Raw genomic sequence first — 24,422 nt, 5'->3', positions numbered from 1 at the left:
CTGACAATATATGAAACAGGTGACTAATAAGGGCCTACGGTAGAGCACAGGGAACTCTCCTCAGTACTCTGTAATGACCTGTATGGGAAAAGAGTCTAGAAAGGGGCAGATATATGTATATGTATAACTGATTCACATTGCTGTACAGTAGAAATACAACATTGTAAATCAACTATACTCCAATAAAAATTTTTTAAAAATAAAAACAATCAATCTGACAAATACACTTTTAAAAACACTAAAAACGCTAAATTGATGGCAGTGCCGGGAGCAGCGTGGGGAGCTGGGTGAGGACAGAGACTCGGAGAGCTTGATGGTTGTCAGGCTGCTGGTGTTTGCGCAGCAGAGACTCCAGGCAAAGTCACCCTCTCCCCCTGCCCCCCTCCTCACATGACTCAGAAAGAAGAGAGTGCCCAAAAGGAACATCAGTTCCCTGTGCAAAGGGAAAACGACTATACAGCTCAGCAAGACCACAGCAGACTCAGCCTCAGGCTAATCTAAACAAGGGAGAATTTTTCTTGAAACTTGAGTTCTTGGCTTCCAGGCATTGTTATGACTCAGAAACCATTTACATGATGATGAAGGAGAAATAGCCCTGGATTGAGGGTCCAGAAACCTGAACGCGACAGTCCAAAAATGCCCTTGACTCCCTCATTCAGTTTTCTTATTAGCAAAAACAAAATCGGGACTAGAAATACTACACCATCCTCAATTCCCCAATGATTCGAGTAGGTATGCTTTCAACTTCAATCTTATCTGACTAGTGCTTCATAATTTTCAAATAATTTTTACACGTATTATCTTACTGGATTCACAGAATGATCCGGTCTTGTGAGCACTGCTGGTCTGATTACTTACATTTTTCAAAGGGGGGAAATCGAGGCCAAGAGGTAACTGGATCTGCCTGGGATGACAGAAGGCAGTGATGTGTCCAGGTTGAAAGCACAGGTCTTCTTGCTGTGTGTTCTTTCCACTTCTCTGTACCTCCTTTAGGATCACAGTCTCACAAGATTCTCACAAGGGGAACTTGTTTTCCCAGGGAAGCACATTTCCATGTCAAGAGACATCCCCTCTCTCAGTAGTAACTCACTGTCCCCAACAGAGGGTGGGAAGGGGATTGAATTGATTGGAAAGTTTGGGAGCAGAGTATGATTGCCCCAGGCTTAGTTCCTTCTGTGATCCTCCCAGGCATCTGCCCCAAATCACACAGAGCTGATTAACATACAAGCGCTAGAGGTTAAGAGCCCGCCTGCCAGTGAAGGAGACACAGATTGGATCCCTGGGTCGGGAAAATCCCCTGGAGAAGGAAATGGCAACCCACTCCAGTATTCTTGCCTGGAAAATTCTGACAGAGGAGCCTGGTGGGCTACAGTCCATGCCCTCCTCCAGGGGATCTTCCCAACTCAGGGATTGAACTTGTGTTTCTTACGTTTCTTGTTTTGGCCGGAGGATTCTATACCACTAGAGCCACCTGGGAAGCCCACAAGTCTCATGCTGCTGCTACTGCTAAGTCGCTTTAGTCATGTTCGACTCTGTGCGACCCCATAGACAGCAGCCCACCAGGCTCCCCCGTCCCTGGGATTCTCCAGGCAAGAATACTGGAGTGGGTTGCCATTTCCTTCTCCAATGCATGAAAGTGAAGTCGCTCAGTCGTGTTTGACCCTTAGCGACCCCATGGACTGCAGCCTACCAGGCTCCTCTGTCCATGGGATTTTCCGGGCAGGAGTACTGGAGTGGGGTGCCATTGCCTTCTCCGACAGGTCTCATACACCTGCTGTTATACTAACGTTCAGAAATGTGATGTGGGTCCCTCCAACCAGACCCACCTTTGGAGCCTTTGATTTGGAAGCAAGGAAATTGGCAGGAATAGAACTTCCATTTTGCAGCCTGGAGTGGGAGCCGAAGCCACACGTTTCCAAGACTGGAAGTGGGGACAGTGGCAGCATCATGGCTGGGCAGTGTGGTCCCAGCATGCCAAGACCAGAAGCAGCAGCAGCTCACTTACCAGGACACGTCTGCAGGGTGTTTCCAAGAATTTCTCTGGAAACCAGCCTAGAGAAGTCCCTCTGGCTCTTCCAATGACTCTAGGAGTTAGAGAGAGCAGCCTGGGCTCCCATCCCAGCTCTGTCACTTACCGTGTGACTTCAAACAAGTTGTCTAACTGCTTTATGCATCAGTTTCCTTACCTGATAGTGGAGGACAGAGGAAGCTGGCATGCTACAGTCCATGGGGTTGCAAAGGGTCAGACACTACTTGGCTACTGAACAACAACTTCTTTGCTCTGAAGTGATAGAGCAAATAGGTAGTGAGGTATAAAGGAATTAATTTACGTAAAGCATTTAGAGGGACTACCCATGTAGCTCAGTGGTAAAGAATCCACCTGCAAATGCAGGAGATACAGGTTTGATTCCTGGGTCAGAAAAATTTCCTAGAGTAGGAAACGGCGACCTGCTCCAGTATTCTTGCCTGGAAAATACCATGTACAGTGGAGCCTGGTGGGCTACCATCCATAGGGTCACAAAGAGTCAGATATGACTGAGCAACAGAGCACACACGCACACACACTAAACGCATTTAGAACACAGCCCGGAACACAGTAAACACATACACACTAGTCATATTATTGCTGTTTCTGCTGTTATTATTACAACTCTAACTACCTAGTGTGGATTCTCTTCTCTGCAACTAAGAACGTGGCTTAATACAAAGAGTGTATGCCTTGTACTTGATTTTTCAAGTAAAGAAGCATTAACAAGTATATGAGTTTGGAAAAGGCCAACGAAATCAGGATACGAATATTCACGTGTGTGTGTGTGATAGTTGCTCAGTTGTGTCCGACCCTTTGTGACCCCATGGACTGTAGCCTCCCAAGCTCCTCTGTCTATGGGGATTCTCCAGGCAGGAATACTGGAGTGGGTTGCCATGCCCTCCTCCAGGGGATCTTCCCAGCCCAGGGATTCAACTCAGGTCTCCTACATTGCAGGCAGATGTTTTTTACCATCTGAGCTACCAGGGAAGCCCAAAAATGCAAGTAGTTAGCAGTATTTTGATAGATCACACAGTATTTAAAGTATAAAACTAAATAAAGACCAATTTTAAAAATCATTAAGGGGGCCGGGGGATCATAGGAGAACTAGTATATGAAATAACCACTAAAGAGGGTGTAGAAAAGGTAATAACTTAAGCATCTTTGGAAGTGAACAGAGATCATAAGACAAAAGGCAGAAGAAATGGTATATAAGCCTGAATTGTAGTTGATAAAGTTTTTCCTACAGGAATATCGGTTAATGACTCTGACTCTGCTATACATGTGTACTGGGGTTGAACAGTTCGGTATGAATGGCAGATGGTGGGAGCACTGTTGTAATGAACAAATAAGCAAAGCCTAGAATGGCCCATGTAGTAATGGGTTAGTATTGGAGACACTGGTATGAATTCACATTTACCTTGAAATAGATACAAAGGGTTAAACATTGAAATATTTATAACTAGGCCTATGAATACATGTTATTATATAAAAGTATATTTCTGTGTTTGTCAGCTAAGATTGCCTAAAAGAACAACATCCTACCAGGACACCTAGTGCCCAGAACTCAGTATATAATAATGCTATGCTAAGAAATGGAGGAGCAATTGAAAGGACCAGAATTCTTTCTAAGATCTCAAAAGGGTAAATTAGAAATAGAATAAATACCAGCATTTTGAATGATACCATTTTGGTAACTACTAATCAGAGCTCAACTGAAAGAACAATTTAGAAGGTCATTAAAGTTTGTGAGGTGACTCCAGTCAAAATTTAAGTTAAAGTATAATTTCACTAAAGTGAAAGTGAAAGTCGCTCAGTTACGTCCAACTCTTTGTGACCCCATGGCCTATACAGTCCATGGAATTCTCCAGGCCAGAATACTGGAGTGGGTAGCTTTTCCCTTCTCCAGGGGATCTTCCCAACCCAGGAATCGAACCCAGGTCTCCCACATTGCAGGCAGATTCTTTACCAGCTGAGCCACCAGGGAAGCCCAAGAATACTAGAATGGGTAGCCTACCCCTTCTCCAGGGGATCTTCCCTACCCAGGAATCAAATCAGGGTCTCCTGCGTTGCAGGAGGATTCACTAGGGCATGCATATAAAAATTATTCCAAAAGATGCAAAAGATGCCTCTTAAAAATGTATTGTTACTCTTGCTCTTAAACAGTTGCTTTCTCATGTCAAATTATGCTTCATTTACTTAATCTTCAGAAATACTTATACCTTGTAGAAACTGCTCAAAGGGTATAGGAATGTATATTTTTACAAATATACATATGCTTATATCTAAATTTATATACACAGTTATATATATATACACATACATATATATATTGTGATTAATATGATTTAAACAGTTTGATGATTAATATAATGTTCAATCAGGTTATTTTAAGTGATCTTTTAGAAATGTAATCATCACTATCTCATTTGATCTCTTAAGGAAATTTGGTGATATATTAGAAATCTTATTTTACAGGGGAGGAAAATAGGCCCAGAGAGGTTAAGTAACTTGCTCAAGGTCATAGACTCAGTTAGAAGAGCTTGCAATATAGTTAAGCTAATAAAACACATCCAGGCACATAAAACATCCCAAGAATAATTAGAAGCTTGTGATTTTCTGAATCAAATTCCCAAGCTCAAAAGACATCCTCCCAGCTAAAAGGAGGTCCATGCAAGCAAATCATCCTTGCCAGCCTAAGAAATACAGTTGATTCTTTCCGAGGATGAAAAACAAACTTGCCTTCTTCAAGCTTGCAGATGGAGTAGAAATATTGGTGCAAGATGTTTACAGTTCATTAGCTGTTATCCAGACCAAGGAAGATGTGTGGCTTGCTGAGGGGACCGTTAGGCAGAGCAATGACAAACATGCCAATAGGTTTAACTCTTTAGCAGCAGGCCATGTCAGCAGACCAGGAGGCCACCAGCACCACAAGAGGTGAAGAGGGTGTCAGCCACCCTCAGGGTAGATTTCCTTGAGTCCTCACATTTTAAACTATTCTAGAAGACTACATACTTAGAAGATTTTTATATTCTTTATGGCGGTTTCCATTCTAAAATCAATATTTTGGGAATTCTCTGGTGGGCCAGTGGTTAGGACCCTGAGCTTTCACTGCCAAGGGCCCAGGTTCGATCCCTGGTCTGGGAACTAAGATCCTACAAGCTACATGGTGCGGCCCCCAAAATAAAGTAAAATAAAAATTTCAAAGCCACTTCTGAAAGACTTATGTTGTTAGGATTAAATACTATAAATTGAGTATTACAGCCATCAGCTCCAGCAGAACCAAAATCTATGGCATAAAGGAACCATTAACATTTTATTCAATGACCAAACAACAGTTTTAACAGAAATCCTTGGTATTCTGCCCATGACAGATTGTTTACTCAAAAAAACAAGCAAAAAAAAAATAGGAAGAATTGACATATTTGGATCAAATTTGTAACATGAAAGGCATAAAAAGCAAAAACAAAAAATAAAACTCTGGAATTTGATTTGGGGGTCAGTCTTCTTGAAAAGAAATGGTGACAAGCACTTTTCAAATGGGCTAATCTTTTCTAATTGTGCCAGATGATATTCAGGTGACAGAACCAGTGGTTTGGGACACTGTGTTTGCTGTTTATTTGGGTGAAATAAGGTCTTCTGTGTCCACTTAAATAATTAGTGCCTGATATTAAGTGATACTGTTAGATTTACTCAGAATTAAATCAGCAGAGCTTGCTTTTCACAGAAGGAATAGAAACAGTTAATATTTCTCCACACTGAAAACTGCAACCAAGGCATATGCTGTTATTTATGGTAACAAACAATTATCATTCACAATAGAACTAAAAACAGAAATCAGATTCATGAATATGCTCTTATTATTCTTCCCTGCTGTGGACACTATTAGTTCTTTTCAGCCTAAAGCAGATTGAGAAAGAGTGTTGTGTATATACATGTGAGTGGGTGTGTGGGTGTATCCATGTGCATGTGTGTAAATGTAAATAGTCAATAAAATGTAGCTCCACTCATTCTTTTTTAAACTAAACACCCAATAATAGCATCTAGTGGTTGGCAAATGAGTATGACAAATGTTCTGACAATTTTAATCTAGAGCTAAGCTTATTACTGATATAATCTTTTTATATAAGATTACTAATAGAATTAATCTTTCAATGAATGATACACAAATCATTAAAGCAATCTTTCGAGGCCATTAAGTGTGTTGTCAATGATCAACTATTAGATGGCTATTCATCTTGGATTTGAACTAGCATACAGGATGCTGGTGTTACTCTCAATAATCCAAGTATTTGCATTAAACTACATGTCACTGATATTGACACTTGTATTTAAAAAAATGATGATGTCTCTGATCTTACAATTAATGATAGAACTGTCAACAAGGTGGCAGTGGTAATGTAGCTGCATCGCCTGTCCATTTAGCACTTTGTCATAAATGTCCTATTACTGTTACTTCAATTAAACTGAATAGTTTGTTTAGACCTAAAACAAAGGGTATTGTAATAGGAGACCCAAATGCCATGCAGAACTCTTTTCTTCAACTTTTATGTGGTCCAATTAACCAACTTTTTTTAGGACTTCAAGACTACTGTATTATGATTAGAAAGATCTTTCCAAGCTAAGATTTTAAACATTGCACATTTTATTTTTTTATTTCTATAATTATATCCTTTATCCTTCAATTTTAATCCTTTTGGAATTTATCTTGATATTCTATCGCTTCCCTGATTGTTATAGCCTCCATTCGTTCTGACTGACTTTAAGTTATCGGGTTGGCCAAAGAGTCCGTTCACTTTGCTCTGTAACACGGCTCTGATAGCACTTTTGTATGTTGTTCAGTCCCTAAGTTGTGTCCAACTCATTTGCAACCCCATGGACTGTAGTCTTCCCGGTTCTTTTGTCTATGGGATTTCTTTGGCAAGAATACTGGAGTGGGTTTCCATTTCTTTCTCCAGGGGATCTTCCCAGACCAGGGATCAAACTCTTGTCTGCAGCATTGCCAGGCAGGTTCTTTACCCCGGAGCCACCAGGGAAGCCCACTAGTAGTGCTTAGTTGTCTTTAACTTCATTCAGAACAATTTTGTTAGACTGTGTTGTAACAGCTGTCATATCAGTGTGCATTTAAAAAAATTAAAATTGGTGAATTTTTGTATAGCCATTTTAATATTGAAGATGGAAGAAAAAAAGGAACATTTTCAGCATATTATGCTTTATTATTTCAAGATAGGTAAAAATGCAACTGAGGCAAAAAAAAAAAGGAGATGATGATTTATACAGTGTATGGTGAAGGTGCTGTGACTGATCAAATGTGTCAGAAGGTTTTGGCGAAGTTTTGTGATAGAGATTTCTCACTGGATGATATTCCACATTAGGTAGACCAGTTGAAGTTGACAGTGATCAAATCGAGACATTAATTGAGAGCAATCACCATCACACCATGGGAAAGAGAGCCGACATACTCAAAATATGCAGATCAAATGCTGAAAATCATTTGCATCATTAATCTCTTTGATGTTTGTGTTCCACATAAGTTAAGTCAAAGATAAACCTTCTTGACTGTATATTTCCTCATGCAATTCTCTACTTAAGGCATAAAAAAATATTTCCTCATGCAGTTCTCTACTTAAAGCATAAAAAAAAAGTTCCATTTTTAAAACAAATTGTGGCAGGCGATGAAAGGTGGATACTGAACAAAACGTGGAATGGAAGAGATCATAGGGCCAGCAAAATGAACCACCACCTACCACATCAAAGGCTGGTCTTCATCCAAAGAAGGTGATGTTGTATATATGGTGGGATTGGAACAGAGTCCTCTATTAAGAGCTCCTTCCAGAAAGCCAAACAATTAATTCCGACTAGTACTGCTCTCAATCAGACCAACTGAAAGCAGCACTTGACAAAAAGTGTCTGGAATTAGTCAACAGAAAATGCATAACTTTCCATCAGGATACCACAATACTGCATGCTTCTTTGATGACCAGGCAAAAACCGTTACAACTTGGCTGGGAAGTTCTGATTCATCCATCATATTCACCAGACATTGCAACTTCAGATGTCCATTTATTTCACTCTTCACAAAATTCCATTAGTGGAAAAAATGTTCAGCTACCTGGAAGATTGTAAAAGGCACCTGGAAAAGTTCTTTGCTCAAAAAGATAAAAAGTTTTGGGAAGATAGAATTGTGAAGTTATCTGAAAAATTACAGAAGATAGTGGAACAAAATGGTGAATATGTTGTTCCATAAAGTCCTTGGTGAAAGTGAAAAATAAGTCTTTTATTTTTACTTAAAAAACCAAAGGAGATTTTTGTCCAACTCAATATTTCTTGGCTTTCAACTTTCCTCTGACTCAACAATTCATGCACTGGTATCTACTATTTTAATTATTGGGACCTTTGATACTTGGAAAAACTGTTTACACCTCATTTACACCTCTTCCTTTTTTTAGAGTTTTTCTGGCTATACTTATTTTTCAGTTTCCCATTCGAGCTTTAAAACACATTGTCTGTTTTAAAAACCATTTGGAATGTTGATTACATTAAATTTAAAAATTGACATGGAAGAATTAGTGTTTTTATAATATATAGCCTGCCTATACAAGGAGATAAGTGTTTCAAAGATGGTTAGATGTTCACCAAAACAGTTCCAAGGTTGCTCCTGACAACTGGTTGCCTGGTTAGGGGTTACATTTTCCAGCCACCCTGGAAGGTGAACCAATTTGTGTGACACTTCCAGGCCAAGGCATTTAGGAAAGGTGTGCCTTTGCCATAATCATTCCCCCTCTTCTGCAAGTTGGGGGGCAGAGGACCAGGGGTTTCTAGCAGATAAGAAATCAACAAGATGGAAGGAATGTGTCTGTATTACTTCCTCAAAAGTACAGAAATTTTCTCTAAGACCTAGTTTAAGGCCAATTTTTGTGACTATTTTCTAGGCATATGAGAAAAATATGTGTTCTCCATTTTCACGGTGTAGAGTTTGAACTATATCCATCTCATCAAACTGTGAATCATACCACTCTGTTTTTCTCTGTGTTTTTGCTCACTTGCCCAGTTGAAGATGGAAAGAAGTGAGTGAGGTCCCTGACTGTTCATGTTTCTCCTTTTCATCTCTTGTAATTTCTGCTTTATCAATTTTGACGCCATGACACTTGATGTGTAGATAGCATAATTGTTAAAAACTCATGAGTTGCACACTGTAAGATTGAAATGACTTTCTTGATCCTATTTAATTCTTTATTTTTGCCTGAGTTCTAATTTCTAGTAATAAGATCATGACTCTTGCTTGTTTGCTTCCTTTTTTTGTTTGCTTTTGGAGGGTCTATTTTTTGTTACGGGGAGGACCATGTTTTTTTCTTGCATTTCTTTACTATATCTCTGCGCACCTTTTATTTTCAACTTTACTGAATTATTTTGTTATCATATGTTTCCTATACACCATATAGCATGGTTGTTTTTTTCTGATCCAGTCTAAAATCCTTTTGGTAAGTGATTTAAGCCCATTAATATTAATATGAGAACAATGTATATCATAGGTTTGCATTTTATTTTGTGTTTCTCTCTCTCCTTAACTATGTGATGCATTTTCTTTGCTTGGAATATTGGTCATATTTATTCTGATATATAAAAATTTTATTTATAATTGCATATAATCCCCTAGGCCTTTGTTTCTTTATAGTACATATCAATTCCTTATTCTGAGAAATGATAAAATTAGCATATTTCATGTTCCCTGACCATGCGTTTTTAGTTAATAAGGCTATCTTTTTTAATGTTTATTCTTGTACACTTAATTATGCCAATTTTCTAATAGGCAGTTTTAATAATGACTACTGACTATTATTTAGTAAGGAAATCAGCAAAACTATTCCACTGCCCACCTTCTAAGTTCCTCAAAATATTTGCTAGTTGTAACACTTCTATGTCATCAGAAAATGAGACTCATATTATGATTTATCATGCTAATCTCCAAATTTGCACTAGTGTTAATTCTAGCGTGAAATACATTCAATATGTCCTACCTTTTGTTGTAATTTTCCTAGTTATCTTTTAACTAAGGGAAGTTTATCTTACAGAAATGTCATCAAAAAGTTCTTATAATAATTATGCTCGCTTAGTTTTTGCATATTTCAGATTTATACACAAACTTTGTATTTACAGGAAAGTTTGTATAGAAAATTCTTCATTTATGCTTTCTTATTTGAAGTTTAAGTCTTGCATTGTTATACTTTGACATGGTATTTTGCTATAGCCAAATTTAAGACCTGACTAACTTTTCAGTTCAGTTCAGTTCAGTTGCTCAGTCGTATCCAGCTCTTTGCAACCCCATGGACTGCAGCACACCAGGCTTCCCTGTCCATCACCCACTTCCGGAGCCTACTAAAACTCATACCCATTGAGTCAGTGATGCCATCCAACTATCTCAACCTCTGTCATCCCCTTCTCCTTCCGCCTTCAATCTTCCCAGCATCAGAGTCTTTTCAAATGAGTCAGTTCTTCACATCAGGTTGCCAAAGTATTGGACAGGCTTCCCTGTCCATCACCCACTCCCAGACCCTACTCAGACTCATATCCATCGAGTCAGTGATGCCATCCAACTATCTCATCCTCTGTCATCCCCTTCTCCTTCCACCTTCAATCTTTCCCAGCATCAGAGTCTTTTCAAATGAGTCAGTTCTTTGCATCAGGTTGCCAAAGTATTGGAGTTTCAGCTTCAGCATCAGTCCTTCTAATGTATATTCAGGACTGATTTCCTTTAGGATGGACTGATTGGATCTTCTTGCAGACCAAGGGATTCTCAAGAGTCTTCTCCAACACCACAGTTCAAAAGCATCACTACTTTGGCACTCAATTTTCTCACATTCCAACACATTGCAACATGACTACTGGAAAAACCATAACTTTGACTAGATGGACCTTTGTTGGCAAAGTAATGTCTCTGCTTTTTAATAAGCTGTCTAGGTTGGTCATAACTTTTCTTCCAAGGAGTAAGCGTCTTTTAATATCATGGCTGTAGTCACCATCTGCAGTGATTCTGGAGCCCCAAAAATGAAGTCTCTCACTGTTTCCATTGTTTCCCCATCTATTTGCCATGAAGTGATGGGACTAGCTGCCATGATCTTAGTTTTCTGAATGTTGAGTTTTAAGCCAACTTTTTCACTCTCCACTTTCACTTTCATCAAGAGGCTCTTTAGTTCCTCTTCACTTTCTGCCATAAAGATGATGTCATCTGCATATCTGAGGTTATTGATATTTCTCCCAGCAATCTTGATCCCAGCTTGTGCTTCATCGAGTCCAGCATTTCTCATGATGTACTCTGCACATAAGTTAAATAAGCAGAGTGGCAATATACAGCCTTGACCTACTCCTTTCCCGATTTGGAACCAGTCTGTTGTTCCATGTCCAGTTCTAACAGTTGCTTCTTGACCTGTGTACAGATTTCTCAGGAGGCAGGTAAGGTGGTCTGGTATTTCCATCTTTTGAAGAGTTTTTCACAGTTTATTGTGATCCACACAGTCAAAGGCTTTGGCATAGTCAATAAAGCAGAAATAGATGTTTTTCTGGAACTCTCTTGCTTTTTCGATGATCCAGCGGATATTGGCAATTTGATCTCTGGTTCCTCTGCCTTTTCTAAAACCAGCTTGAACATCTGGAAGTTCATGGTTCACGTATTGCTGAAGCCTGGCTTGGAGAATTTTGAGCATTACTTTACTAGCGTGTGAGATGAGTGCAATTGTGTGTTAGTTTGAGCATTCTTTGGCATTGCCTTTCTTTGGGATTGGGATGAAAACTGACCTTTTCCAGTCCTGTGACCACTGTGGAGTTTTCCAGATTTGCTGGCATATCAAGTGCAGCACTTTCACAGCATCATCTTTCAGGATTTGAAATAGCTCAACTGGAATTCCATCACCTCCACTAGCTTTGTTCATAGTGATGCTTTCTAAGGCCCACTTGACTTCACATTCCAGGATGGCTGGCTCTAGGTGAGTGATCACACCATCGTGATTATCTGGGTCATGAAGATCTTTTTTGTACAGTTCTTCTGTGTATTCTTGGCACCTCTTCTTAATATCTTCTGCTTCTGTTAGGTCCATACCATTTCTGTCCCTTATTGAGCCCATCTTTGCATGAAATGTTCCCATGGTAATCTCTAATTTTCTTGAAGAGATCTCTAGTCTTTCCCATTCTATTGTTTTCCTCTATTTCTTTGCACTGGTCACTGAGGAAGGCTTTCTTATCTCTCCTTGCTATTCTTTGGAACTCTGCATTCAAATGGGTATATCTTTCCTTTTCTCCTTTGCCTTTCACTTCTCTTCTATTCGTAGCTATTTGTAAGGCCTCCTCAGACAACCATTTTGCCTTTTTGCATTTCTTTTTCTTGGGGATGATCTTGATCACTGCCTCCTGTACAATGTCATGAATCTCAGTCCATAGTTCTTCAGGCACTCTGTCTATCAGATCGAATCCCTTGAATCTGTCACTTCCACTTTATAATCCTAAGGGATTTGATTTAGGTCATACCTGAGTGGTCTAGTGATTTCCCCTACTTTCTTCAATTTAAGTCTGAATTTGGCAATAAAGAGTTCATGATCTGAGCCACACTCAGTTCCTGGTCTTGTTTTTGCTGACCGTATAGAGCTTCTCCATTTTTGGCTGCAAAGAATATAATCAATCTAATTTCGGTATTGACTATCTGGTGATGTCCATGTGTAGAGTCTTCTCTTGTGGCAGAAGAGGGTATTTGCTATGATCCTTGCATTCTCTTGGCAAAACTCTATCAGCCTTTGCCCTGATTCATTCTGTACTCCAAGGCCAAATTTGCCTGTTACGCCAGTATTTCTTGACTTCCTACTTTTACATTTCAGTTCCATATAATGAAAAGGACATCTTTTTTGGGTGTTAGTTCTAGAAGGTCTTGTAGGTCTTCATAGAACCGTTCAACTTCAGTTTCTTCAGCATTACTGGTGGAGCATATACTTGGATTACTGTGATTTTGAATGGTTTGCCTTGGAAATGAACAGAGATCATTCTGTTGTTTTTGAGATTGCATCCAAGTACTGCATTTTGAACTCTTTTGTTGACTATGATGGCTACTCCATTTCTTCTAAGGGATTCTTGCCCACAGTAGTAGATATAATGGTCATCTGAGTTTGCTCCCTTTTATTGCTTTGATCTTTTTTCCTGGATGCTCATAAAATGTTTTAATCAGAAAATGTGTTAAAATCTTTACATCTAACAAATGTACTTGAACCTGTCTCCATATTGGCCATTCTAGGTGGATGTTTCTTTTGCACACTGTAAACTTTTGACTTAGATGTTTGTCTTTTTTATTTAAATAAAATTTTATTAAATTACATGCTTTAAATATTTTTCCGTTTTGTACTTTCATTTTCAGAGACTACAGTTACACAAATGTAGAATCCCTTTTGCCATTCCTGTCTAGGTATAATGCCCTCATCTCTTATTTGGAATTGCATTCACTTTTGTGACCTTTCTCCTTTCTTCCTCTGTGTTCATTACCATGTTCTCCATGAGGCATGCTCTGTTGTTCTTACAATGTTGTTCTCATTTCTGTGATGGCTGTTTGTCAGTTCCTACTTCTCTCCTGAGATCCGACCCCTCATGTTTTGTCTTCTCTTACTCTCTGGTCATCTCTTTCCCAAGTTCTTATATTCTTGTTGAATTCTTTGTTTGCAGAGGTGATGGCCTCGTGTGGCTTCTTTTCCTTTTTATCAAATGTAGTAAAATGTTTGGTCACAATTTTATTCTATTTGGTGGAAACACTTTTCTGGTAAATGTTCACCATTTAATGTTCACTTCTTTACTTCTTAGAGTAACTTTGCATGGATTTAGTACTTGCCCATCTTTTCCTTAGTCATCACTGGATCCCTGGGCCAACCATTTGCAGGGAATGACTTTATTGGAGGGAGGAGTACCCTTTATAATAACAGAGAGGCTAGCAGGTATTTACCACACAATCTATGACGCCACAAAGAAGAAGCATCCTGCAAATACGGCTGCTGGTAAAGCTCTTCGTGAAGCTCCCATCCTTGGATTCTCTCTACCAAATTCTTTTTGTGAGAGCCTATGCTAAGATCTCCAATTTACCCAGAGAACTGGGTAACCACAACCTTCCCTTCAGGAAGCACTGGTTCTTTCCAACAAAGCTGCCTCCTTACTCTTCCCCACACCTCTCTCTTTACTTCCTGTATCATTTCTCTCTGCTCTCAGCTACTTCGTTGAGCCTTAACACATATTTTGGGATTGGTGAATTATACATATCTCCTAATCTTACCAAAAATAATCTCTTTAATTTTGCTGTTGTCATATTGGTTATTTCCAGAACGATACAAGTTAAATGGGGCTTCCCTGGTGGCCCAGTGGTAAAGAATCTGCCTGTCAAGGCAGGAGATGCAGGTTTGGTCCCTGGGCTGAGAAGATCCCCTGGAGGAGGTCATGGCAACCCACTCCTGTATTCTTGCCTGGAGAATCCCATGGACAGAGGAGCCTGGCGGGTTATAATCCGTGGAGTCACACAGAGTCAGACATGACTGAGCAACTGAGCATGAACACACATGAGCAGATGCCAACTTATGAAGCCATTTTCCTTCCAGAGCTGAGAAGTCCCTCATTTCTCACCTCTCCCCTGCCCAGTCTATCATATATGTCAGTGTCAGGTGATACTTTTTGGAAACACAGGCCTTTTTAAAGATCAATTTATCCATGAACTCAAAATTATGCAGTAACTTTCTACTGAGTTCATGTTCTTTAACCTGCCATACGAGGCTGGCTGGTGGCAGGCCTTGGCCGAGGCCTTCCGCCTCCTTTCTCACGGCCCTGATCCCGTATGCGCATCCCCGTTTAGTCTCCTTTCCAGACGCTTTGCCTTGTATTGTCATTTCCTTCATAAGAAGCACCCTTCCCCTCCCCTCACCTTTACAGGATCTTATCCCACCACTGAACCCACAGCCGAATACCACTTTGGTCTTATGCTTAACTCCTATAATATTTTTCTATATTTACCTTCAAGATTCTGTCTTTCTCTCAGACATTTATAGTTATTATATGCACACTTCTTGTCTTCCCTCCTAGCAAGAAGGCTCCAGAGAAAACAATCCTGCCTGATATATCTTGGTTTCCCACAAAACATTCAGCACAATAAAAGTACTCTATAAATATGTGTTGAATGAATGAGGTCACCCTCAATACTTAATAAGAATAAGAATAAACATTGCTTTAAAGATGAATAATTTTGTTGAGCTTGCAGATATCATCATCCCATGTTGGAGGAATTTACTGTGGTTTGGTCTTTTCATAAAATGGGATTTTTAAAGGAACCATTTATCATTGAAGGCACCAAGTAATTGAGACGTGGTTATCTGTGGCTTTGCAAATCTACATCTGAGCCTCTCTTGCGAGATTCCTCCTGCTTCCCAGCTCCCACCCCCTCTATCACCTTAATCCTATCAAAGCCCACCTAAACTGATCCTTCCCCTTAACTCCCCCAACCTCCCAGGACTCAGGGACAGGCTTTACGAACTCTTCGAGCCAATCAGTTGACATGAAGCTCTTAACTGAGATTGCCTTACTCCAATAATACTATTGAAATGGCCATGTTTCTGATCTCCATAAGTAGACTGGATTTTTTGAGGACAGACACCATATCTTATATCCTTTGTCTTAAGCTCTAATAATTAAATTGTGTCCACTAATATTAATAGAGGCTTCCAAGAAACTTGGTCAGCACAGTCCTAGAGTCTCTGCTTCCCCACAGAGAATGGCTGGATGAAATCCAGTCACAACGTCCCAGACACACACGATTCTAATATCCTTTCTCAAAGACAAGTCTGCCATCATCTTATTCTCTCTCGTCTTTGATCTTTAAGACTCAGGCGTGACACTTTCTGGAGGCTGCATATCCAAGCCTTAACCACCATGGAATGGACACAAACTCTGAAAAGGTAATCCTGTGCAGGGTTTCTATACACTGTAGTGTGCCGGCCGGTCGCACCGCTTTGACTGCAGAGAGGAACAAGGGAGGGGTAGAGAGACAGGAGGAAAGGAAAACTGGAAAAGAAAAATATGGCAAGATCCGAACTTCCCTGGGGCTCAGACGGTAAAGGATCTGTCTGCAAATATGTAGGAGACCCGGGTTCAGTCCCTGGGTTGGGAACATCCCCTGGAAGGGAAAATGACAACCCACTCCAGTATTCTTGCCTGGAGAATTCCATGGACAGAGGATCTTGGAGGGTTACAGTCCACAGGGTCGCAAAGAGTCGGACACGACTGAGTGACTTGCACTTTCACTATTTCATCCCTAGAGCAGTTGTGGGGGGAATGTGTGTGTGTGTGTGTGTGTGGTGATGATGATGATGATGAAATGACCCTTCCCACTCAGTTTATAACAGCTATGCCCTTACAGTGACCTTTTCCAAGGCCCCAAGGGAAAGAATAAATTATAATTGTATAGAAGACAAAGCATGACAGTAGGTGAAATCAGTACCTTAATTGGGAAGCAAGCAAAAGTCTTGTGTCCCTCCACAGCAGGGCAAAGTTTTCCAGGGATAGAAACAAAAATAAAGCTAAGCGCTGAGTGCCACCTAGTGGAGAGATATGCCACTGCAATAGGATGGATCCTTCAACGTGAGAAGCTAGGTGAAGACTGGACACAACACTCTGCTCCCGTCCCTGCCCCCATCTCATCTGAGATCTTGTGCCACTTTCCCAGCACATGCGGAGTTGGGGGGTGGGCGTTGCCTGAGCCCCCACTCTCCGAGGATGCTTGCTATGAGTAGGGCAGTGACATGGAGTGGGTTCCAGAGAGGGATGGGGTGATGCCATTCACTGGCACAGTATAAACATCCGTACATACACACATACAATCCCAAATGACACCTTTCACCATCTCCTGCAAAAGGGGAGACTTTACACTTCTGCCTTCTTATGGCTTCATTGCCTGAAGGAATGCCCTTTGCCCTTGCAGTTCATTGTAAATAAGCTTTGTAAATCCTGGGGTGGGTGGCCGTAATTCCAAGTGTGCTCAGTCCTGGCAACTTTCTAAGGATCTCCCTGGAAAAGTTGCATGAGTCATGTATTTTACTTTCTATCCTAGCCTGTGACAGGGACTTAAATGCTTGAGCGTCTGCCTTCCTCGGCAAGACGGCCAGAAGGGGCGGCGCTGGACTCCTGAGTTCAACCTTCAAAGCGTTTCTATCTAGCAGCTGCCGCTTCAGACCAACTCCCCGGTGAGAGAATCAGGGAGACAGCATTGATCTTCCCGACAGAGCGGCCCCCTCCGAGGCTGTTTGTTTTCAAGCTGGTACTGCAGCTGAGAGAGAGAGGACTTAAAGAGCCTGGCCCTGCCTTTGCAAAGGGACAGTTTTCTCGCCATACTGACCAAACTGAGGTAACTAACGGGTCAAGAGTGATGAGGTTCCATGTCCCGAGGCCAGACGGAGGTCTCAACAGAAGCCCGGCTGCGTGTTGTTCAGGCTGAAGGCTCCCTTGGCTGCCTTCCATCTGCACACCTAGACAATCGCATGTCTGTGTCAAGCGCAACATCCGAGTCAGACAGACCCGGGGGGATCCTAACTCAGCCACTCACCAGCCCTTTGTTCATTTAACCTCTCAGGGTTTCATCGTTTTCATCCATCCCATGGGGATAATATTGCTTTCCTCATGGGATTATTATAAGAACTAAAAAATGCAAGTATCCAGCACAACTAGGCTCAAACCGAATTCCCTTGACAGTTCTTATCTCTGAAAAATGAGATGATAGCTATCTGCATAGGTGTGTGTTTCCAAAAACAAAATTCTTTTGCACATTCATTACAATGATGACAGCATATTTCTTTGGACATCAGAACATTTTAAAAAATACAATTACTTTCATTTGTTTTATTTAAAATAATCAACACCTACCTGTGATATTTCACAGTATTTTCTTTCATTCTTTCAAAGATAAAATCTCTGTCAAGCATAAATACAACCGGATATTTGCAAACTGAAAAATATTTTTGCAATCCATTTTATGCATGTTTCATCCAGGTAATACACCATAGGTAAATACATTTTTGCAATTAGTATAGTCCACATTTTCTGCAAAGCAGGCTTTTTTCCCTCTTAGTGGTAAAGAATCCACCTGCCAATACAGGAGACGCAAGAGATGCGGGTTCAATCCCTGTGTCAGGAAGATCCCCTGGAGTAAGAAAAGGTACCCCGCTCCAGTATTCTTGCCTGGAAAATTCCATGGGCAGAGGAGCCCGGCGGGCTATAGTCCATAAGGCCACAGAGAGTCAGACAAGACTGAACAACTGGGCACACACAATGGAAACATTTGTCAAGCAGTTTAATGTGTGTATCAGTGGTCTGTTTTTCACATATTTTCTAAATTTATTCTCAGCCAATGATCAGACTTCCCTGTCTGTGAATTCACTGCCACGGTGATATGGAACAGACCGATCACCCCGCAGATTCCCTCCTGCTGAATCTCTGTTGCCTTCCTTGCTCTTAACCCTTTGGCAACCACTGGTCTATACTCCAGCCCTGTAATTTTGCATTTTCCAGAATCTCACATCAATAGAATCATAGATTATGAATCCTTTGGGGGTGTGGCTTCCTTCACTTGACCTTTGTGCTCCATCCATGCTGTGACATGCATTCATAGTTCATTCCTCCTCACTGCTCAGCAGTCATCCGAGATGACATTTAAGGTAGAACCCATCAGTTCTCCTGCACCTTCTTTCCTAGCCTGATATAGTAATGTAAGCTATCAGAATCCAAAAGAAATTTATTTACAGGCATGCCGTGCTGAGGGTCTTCAGGAACTAGAAACAAAAGAAATGGTCCTCATCCCACTGGCTAACTGGCATTAAACCCAGCTGTATCACTCGAGTAAGAATGCCAGGCTGTTTATCACATGTGAAGAGAAGAACACAATGACAATGACTTTCGCCACCATGGTAAGGTAGAACTGGTGACAGGTAGTCAGGATCTGGACATATTGGGAGGGTAGAGCTAACAGAATTTGCTGAAATAAGCTACCAGAGGATGGGACTGCCGTTCGTTGAGATGGGAAGATGGCAGGAAGAGCAAGTCTGGAGACAAAATCAGCAATCTGGTGTTGGATGTGTTAGGAGGATGAGGCCCTGGGTGGCCCTCGTGGGGATGTTGCTCCAACATCAGAGCGTCAGCTGTATGGATCAGTGGGGAGGCTGGGGGCTGGGAATGTTAGGGTGTCTTTCATGTATAGATGAGCAGACAGTAGTATACATAAGATGGGTCTAAGAGGACAGGGAGTGGTGGGGGCGAGGCCATGAGGAAGTCCCACCATGGTCCAGGCACAGAAAATTGGAGGTCTGGGCGTGGAGTTCAAAGAAAAGAGACTCTTCGAGGTTGTTTAAAGGATGACTCTGTGGCCTTGGTGATGAAGACAAATATTCCCCATTAAAAACTTTGGATGACTTCACGACTGCTGTTACCATACTAGAAATAATGATTAATGGACCTTGTTTAAGTTTTACTGCAGAAATCTTTTTTACAAGTGATGAAGCCACACTCTATATCATCCAGAAGGAATGAGTTCAACTTTTTTGGCCTCAGCAGAAAGAACCCCAAACTTTTGTGATATTTTATCATCAAGTGTCAGTGTCCACTCAACTCCAGTGCTGAAAAAGCTCCAACTCCTCCTGCTTTCCCCAGAAACATCTTATCTTGAACAGTCAAAATCTGTAAACAGACTTGAAGTGGGCACCATTTGGAGTTGGAATAACTTCAAATACCTGAGCTCACTCTCCTGCTTTGAGACAAATAATTGAATCTTTCAGGCTTGACAATGACTCACAAGGCTTCAAAGTCACCATACTTAATATGACTGGTCTTTGTCCCCTGGAAAGAGACATTTTGTCTGAAATGCGTTACCCCTCTGAGCCTAGAATTTGTCCTCACTGTTTTGGGCTGTCTGTTTATATCTTTAAAAACTCCCTTTTCTTAATGCAAGTTAATTCTGTTTTCGAATAGTTCCCTGAGGTGATGCATATTCTTTCCTCAAAAGGAAGACCTTCCTCAAGTTCTGTATCTCAGGAATGGTCCACTAAGCATCCAGTCACCACATCTGAACCCTGAGAACCATCTTCTGCCTCCCCTCAAGCATCCCCTCGTTTCCTCTCATCAGTGACTCTCTGATTCACCCCCTTCTTCCCAGCCCCCTTGCCCCCATCTTTGCCGAGCCTTTCCCATCTGGAAAAGGTCCCAGCACTAGTCCCTCGATTCCCATCTCTTGCCCTCTAATCCAGATTCCACCATCACATCACAGTGGTCTCACCAACGTATGCGGTCTTGCTTCAATTGGCAGGCATTTCCCGTTGCTTTAAGGACAGGTCCCCACCACTCAGCCTGGCATACCTGCAACCTCCTGGTGTGATCCAGTTTTCTTCTCTAACCTTTTCTCCTGCTAGAATCCGTGTATGCTTCAGACTTCCCAGCAGAACCCATCCTAGTTTTGTAAGCAGCCTTGTTCCCTCTTGCTTCTGTGCCTTTTTTTTTAAAAAATGCTTCTTTTTGCTTTGACCACCCTCTTTCCTTTCCACACAGAGATCTTCATCATCCTTCAAGAACCAACTCAGGCATCAGTTCCTTCGGCTCATCTCCCTGGCTGTGGTCCTCCAACCTCGAGCTGGGCCCTTTTATCCTACTCACACCCTAACATCCTCACCTTCCTTTCATCTGACTCCCACTGAGCCAAAACTATTGCACTAGTGTCCTGTAACACTTGTGTGCATTTGTGTGTGTGTAGGGAGGGTACATGGGCCTCTCAGGTGGCTAGTGGTAAACAATCTGCCTGCCAACGCAGGAAACACAGTTTCGCTCCCTGGGATGGGAAGATTCGCTGGATGCAGAAATGGCAACCCACTCCAGTATTCTTGTCTGGGAAATCCCATGGGCAGAGGAGCCTGGTGGGCTACAGTCCATGGGGTCGCAACAAGAGTCAGACACGGCTGAGTATGATCATGATGGAGAGTACACACACACACAGACAAACATACAGTTTGCTTTATCCCCACACCTAGCATAGTGCTGACACGGAGTAAACATTCAACAATTTTTTTACTCCATTTGTGAATGAATGAACCAAAATTTTTAAGTTTAGTGAGCTCTGACAATTTGAGATTGTCAGGAGCTAAGTGCATACAGATGAACTGTGATAAGCTAAATGCATACAAAAATAAAGTTTACCTTTAAAATTTTAAGGGAGTCATTCACTTTTTTCCCTCTACAAAAGCCCTTCAGTTAAAGCTTCTCATATAAAAGCGTCTATAGATAGACTAAAGCCAGAACCATGGCAGAGTTGTGAGAACTCTGCCCATTGCCATCAATGCATAGGAGCTGATTTTATGGTGTCACTTTCATCTCTAGGAACAAATCAACTTTAATAGTCTTAGAATATACAACCTGCTTGTAAGTACAGAAGCCTCACAAAATTAGATTCCAAAAACCCTAATTTACCCCTGAGGACTAGTGAAGCATGTGGATAATGAGTGCAGAGAAAATGGAGTCAGAGGGTCTAGTTTACTTTGGCACAGAGCCTATTATAGCCACAGGCAGAGAAGGGGTTGTCTTTTCAAAGTTCAGGTGGGACCTAAGTCATATACACAACAGGATTTAGAGAGATTCTAGGAAAGCTATCTTGTCCCCCAGTTGTCTTCCCACCAAAGAACCACAAGCCTTGATCTCCATCAACAGAACTATCCCAATTGGATACAGTAGCTGAGTATTCCTCGGAGGAGCAGCATGGTCAGCTTCTACAGCCCATGGCATGGATCACTTTCTCCAAGACAAGAAAGCCTCAGAACATGGAGGGAACTTTGAGCAGAGAAGACACACTCAGAAAGGCAGGCCGGGCACCCAGGTTACACCCAAGTCTTCCCTTTGCGACCATGCTCATCCCTTTTGCTGTTTGTGTGTGTCCTTAGACTGGGGACATTCTCAACAGTAGCCTTTCCATGCCTGTTAAGCGAAAAGGATAAATTGTTTTTTTATAGCCACAACTCTCCCATGACGTCGGCAGAATCCTGGCCAGTCTGGATCTGAACACGTTCTCAAAACCAAATGAGTCAAATCTAGCTGAGGACTTCCCCAGCCTGGCTGGAGGACGTGCGTCAAGTGGCAAATAAAACGGCTGCGTGATCTCTTTCAAAGGCATGATTGTTCCTGGAGGTTGCATGAAACTGTCCTTTTCCCCCCACAGGCAGAGCAAGCCTGCTCTTCAGAAAATGATACTATGCAATGTGTAAGTACCCAGGATTCTGTTGCAGTCTCTGGGGTTCCCAATAAAGCTGATTTGCACAGTGATCTCCAATAATGCGCATGAATAACACATGAATAATGCACATTTCAAACATGTCCTGAATAACAGTGTAAATAGAAAGAGATGATCTTCCAAGGGAAGGGTTCAAACTGCACAGTGAATGGGTTAAACGGATGAAGAAAGCGGGGTGGAGGGTGGATCTCATCAGAGAAATGGAGCATTAATGAAGGGATGCGCTCAGGGGGAACAGACCCCAGGAAGCTGAGGCAGTGGTTTTGTGAAAGATTTTGACAAGAATAAGGTACTAAAAGTGTCAGTGCGAGGACTGATAAAGCCACGATTGAAACAGGCAGTTCTAAACAAGGAGGCTCTGGGGGAGAGGGAAGCACGCGAAGAGTGGAAGGCGTCTGCTAGATCAGAACGGATTAGAGATGACCCCCAGGTGACTTCTGAATCCTAGGAAAACCTGCCAACAGCCTAGCACAGTGGGATTTCTACCGGCTGCTTGTAGAAGCAATGAAGCCTGCTGGGTAGCTTGGAGTATCGAAACTGGCCCATTAGGTCCCTCTCGATGCACAATCACCGCTTCTGGTGCAAGAAATATATGTCGAATCATCAGAATCACTAATGCCGTGTACCGCTCCTTAAGTCCAGGTATCTGCCCTGTCAGTCATCACCATGGCTTCCTGCAAGCCCACCTCCAGCCCCCACGAGGGTTCAGCCACCTCTGCCTCAGCACCGACTTGCTCTAATGCCACCCAGACACTGTATCAAGAAGGGCATAAAGAATTGGCAAAAGAAAAATATTAATTAAAAAATGATAAAGCAGAGAGACCAAGTAGGTGAAGTCATTTTTCCTTTGGTTTTCCATATTGGAGGGACATCACTTTGCCAATAAAGATCTGTATGATCAAAGCTATGGTTTTTCCAGTAGTGATGTATGGATGTGAGAGTTGGACTATAAAGAAAGCTGAGCACCAAAGAATTGATGCTTTCGAACTGCGGTGCTGGAGAAGACTCTTGAGAGTCCCTTGGACTGCAAGGAGATCCAACCAGTCAATCCTAAAGGAAATCGATTCTGAATGTTCATTGAAGGGACTGATGCTGAAGCTGAAGCTCCAATACCTTGGCCACCTGATGCGAAAAGCTGATCATTGGGAAAGATCCTGATGCTGGGAAAGATTGCAGGTGGGAAGAGAAGGGAATGACAGAGGATGAGATGGCTGGATGGCATCACCAACTCGATGGACATGAGTTTGAGCAAGCTCCGGGAGATAGTGGAGGACAGGGAAGCCTGGCGTGCTGCAATCCATGGGGTCACAAAGAGTCGAACGTGACTGAGGGACTGAACAACAACAAAAATGTTGAACAGTCACACATGATCAGACAAAGGACACAGGGCTGGGTGTCGAGCAGACACTAAGGGTCCCATGTAGTCAAGCAGCCTCACCCATACACTGGGTCAGACCGGGACCTGGGGATGATCCTCAGGCACTCCAGCCGGGTTCCCCACCCAGGAGTCCAGCAAAGCCCAAAGGGACGAGAGCATGAGCAGGTACAAGGGCCAGATGTTCCTCTCAGGCAAGGAGTAGTACATACCAATGGATGCTAACATAAGCCTCCCAGGAGTCATGCCCCCCACCCCTGAAACTCCCACCAAAGGAGTGGGACTCCCTGACACACACCAGGGTTCTGACACAGACCGCAGGAGAAGGTTAGTCGCCCTTTCTGATCTGAGCTCCCTTCTCACGGGGTTTCAAGGCTCCTGGAGAAAGGCAGACCCCTCAGGGTGCAGAGCTGGTGGTGAGGGCCAGGCAGAGACACCGTCCTCTGGGAGCTCATGCTGGACCAGGGAGCAAGCGCGTCTGCCCTGTGTGGTGGGCCAGCACTTTGCTCAGAGATGGGGACAAGGCCCTGTTCCCCGAGGCTTCAAGTGAAGGAGACAGCAACACACTGACGCCGGGGACAGCACTGTCTTAGCTGGACTACTTGTAAGGACCTTGGTTAGCCAGTCAAGACATGGGAGTGTTATTGCACAGCTACCAGCCAGAGCTGTAGCGTTCCCTGAAACCCCCTGATTGTGGGTCCTGAGAA

The 24,422-nt window shown here is 42.2% G+C and overlaps 1 protein-coding gene across 1 annotated transcript in view; it reads right to left on the bottom strand.

Moving 5' to 3' along the window:
• Positions 1-24,422, bottom strand: part of DCC (DCC netrin 1 receptor) — a 1,991,552-nt gene that overhangs the window by 1,856,013 nt on the left and 111,117 nt on the right. The gene's annotated exons all lie outside the window — the stretch shown is intronic.

This window comes from Giraffa tippelskirchi, chromosome 14 (assembly GCF_054371585.1).
Source record: "Giraffa tippelskirchi isolate mGirTip1 chromosome 14, T2T-mGirTip1v1.2.pri, whole genome shotgun sequence".
Taxonomy (NCBI): Eukaryota; Metazoa; Chordata; class Mammalia; order Artiodactyla; family Giraffidae; genus Giraffa; species Giraffa tippelskirchi.
The sequence above is the reverse complement of the archived record's forward strand: the minus strand, read 5'-3'. Positions and strand labels throughout refer to the sequence as shown.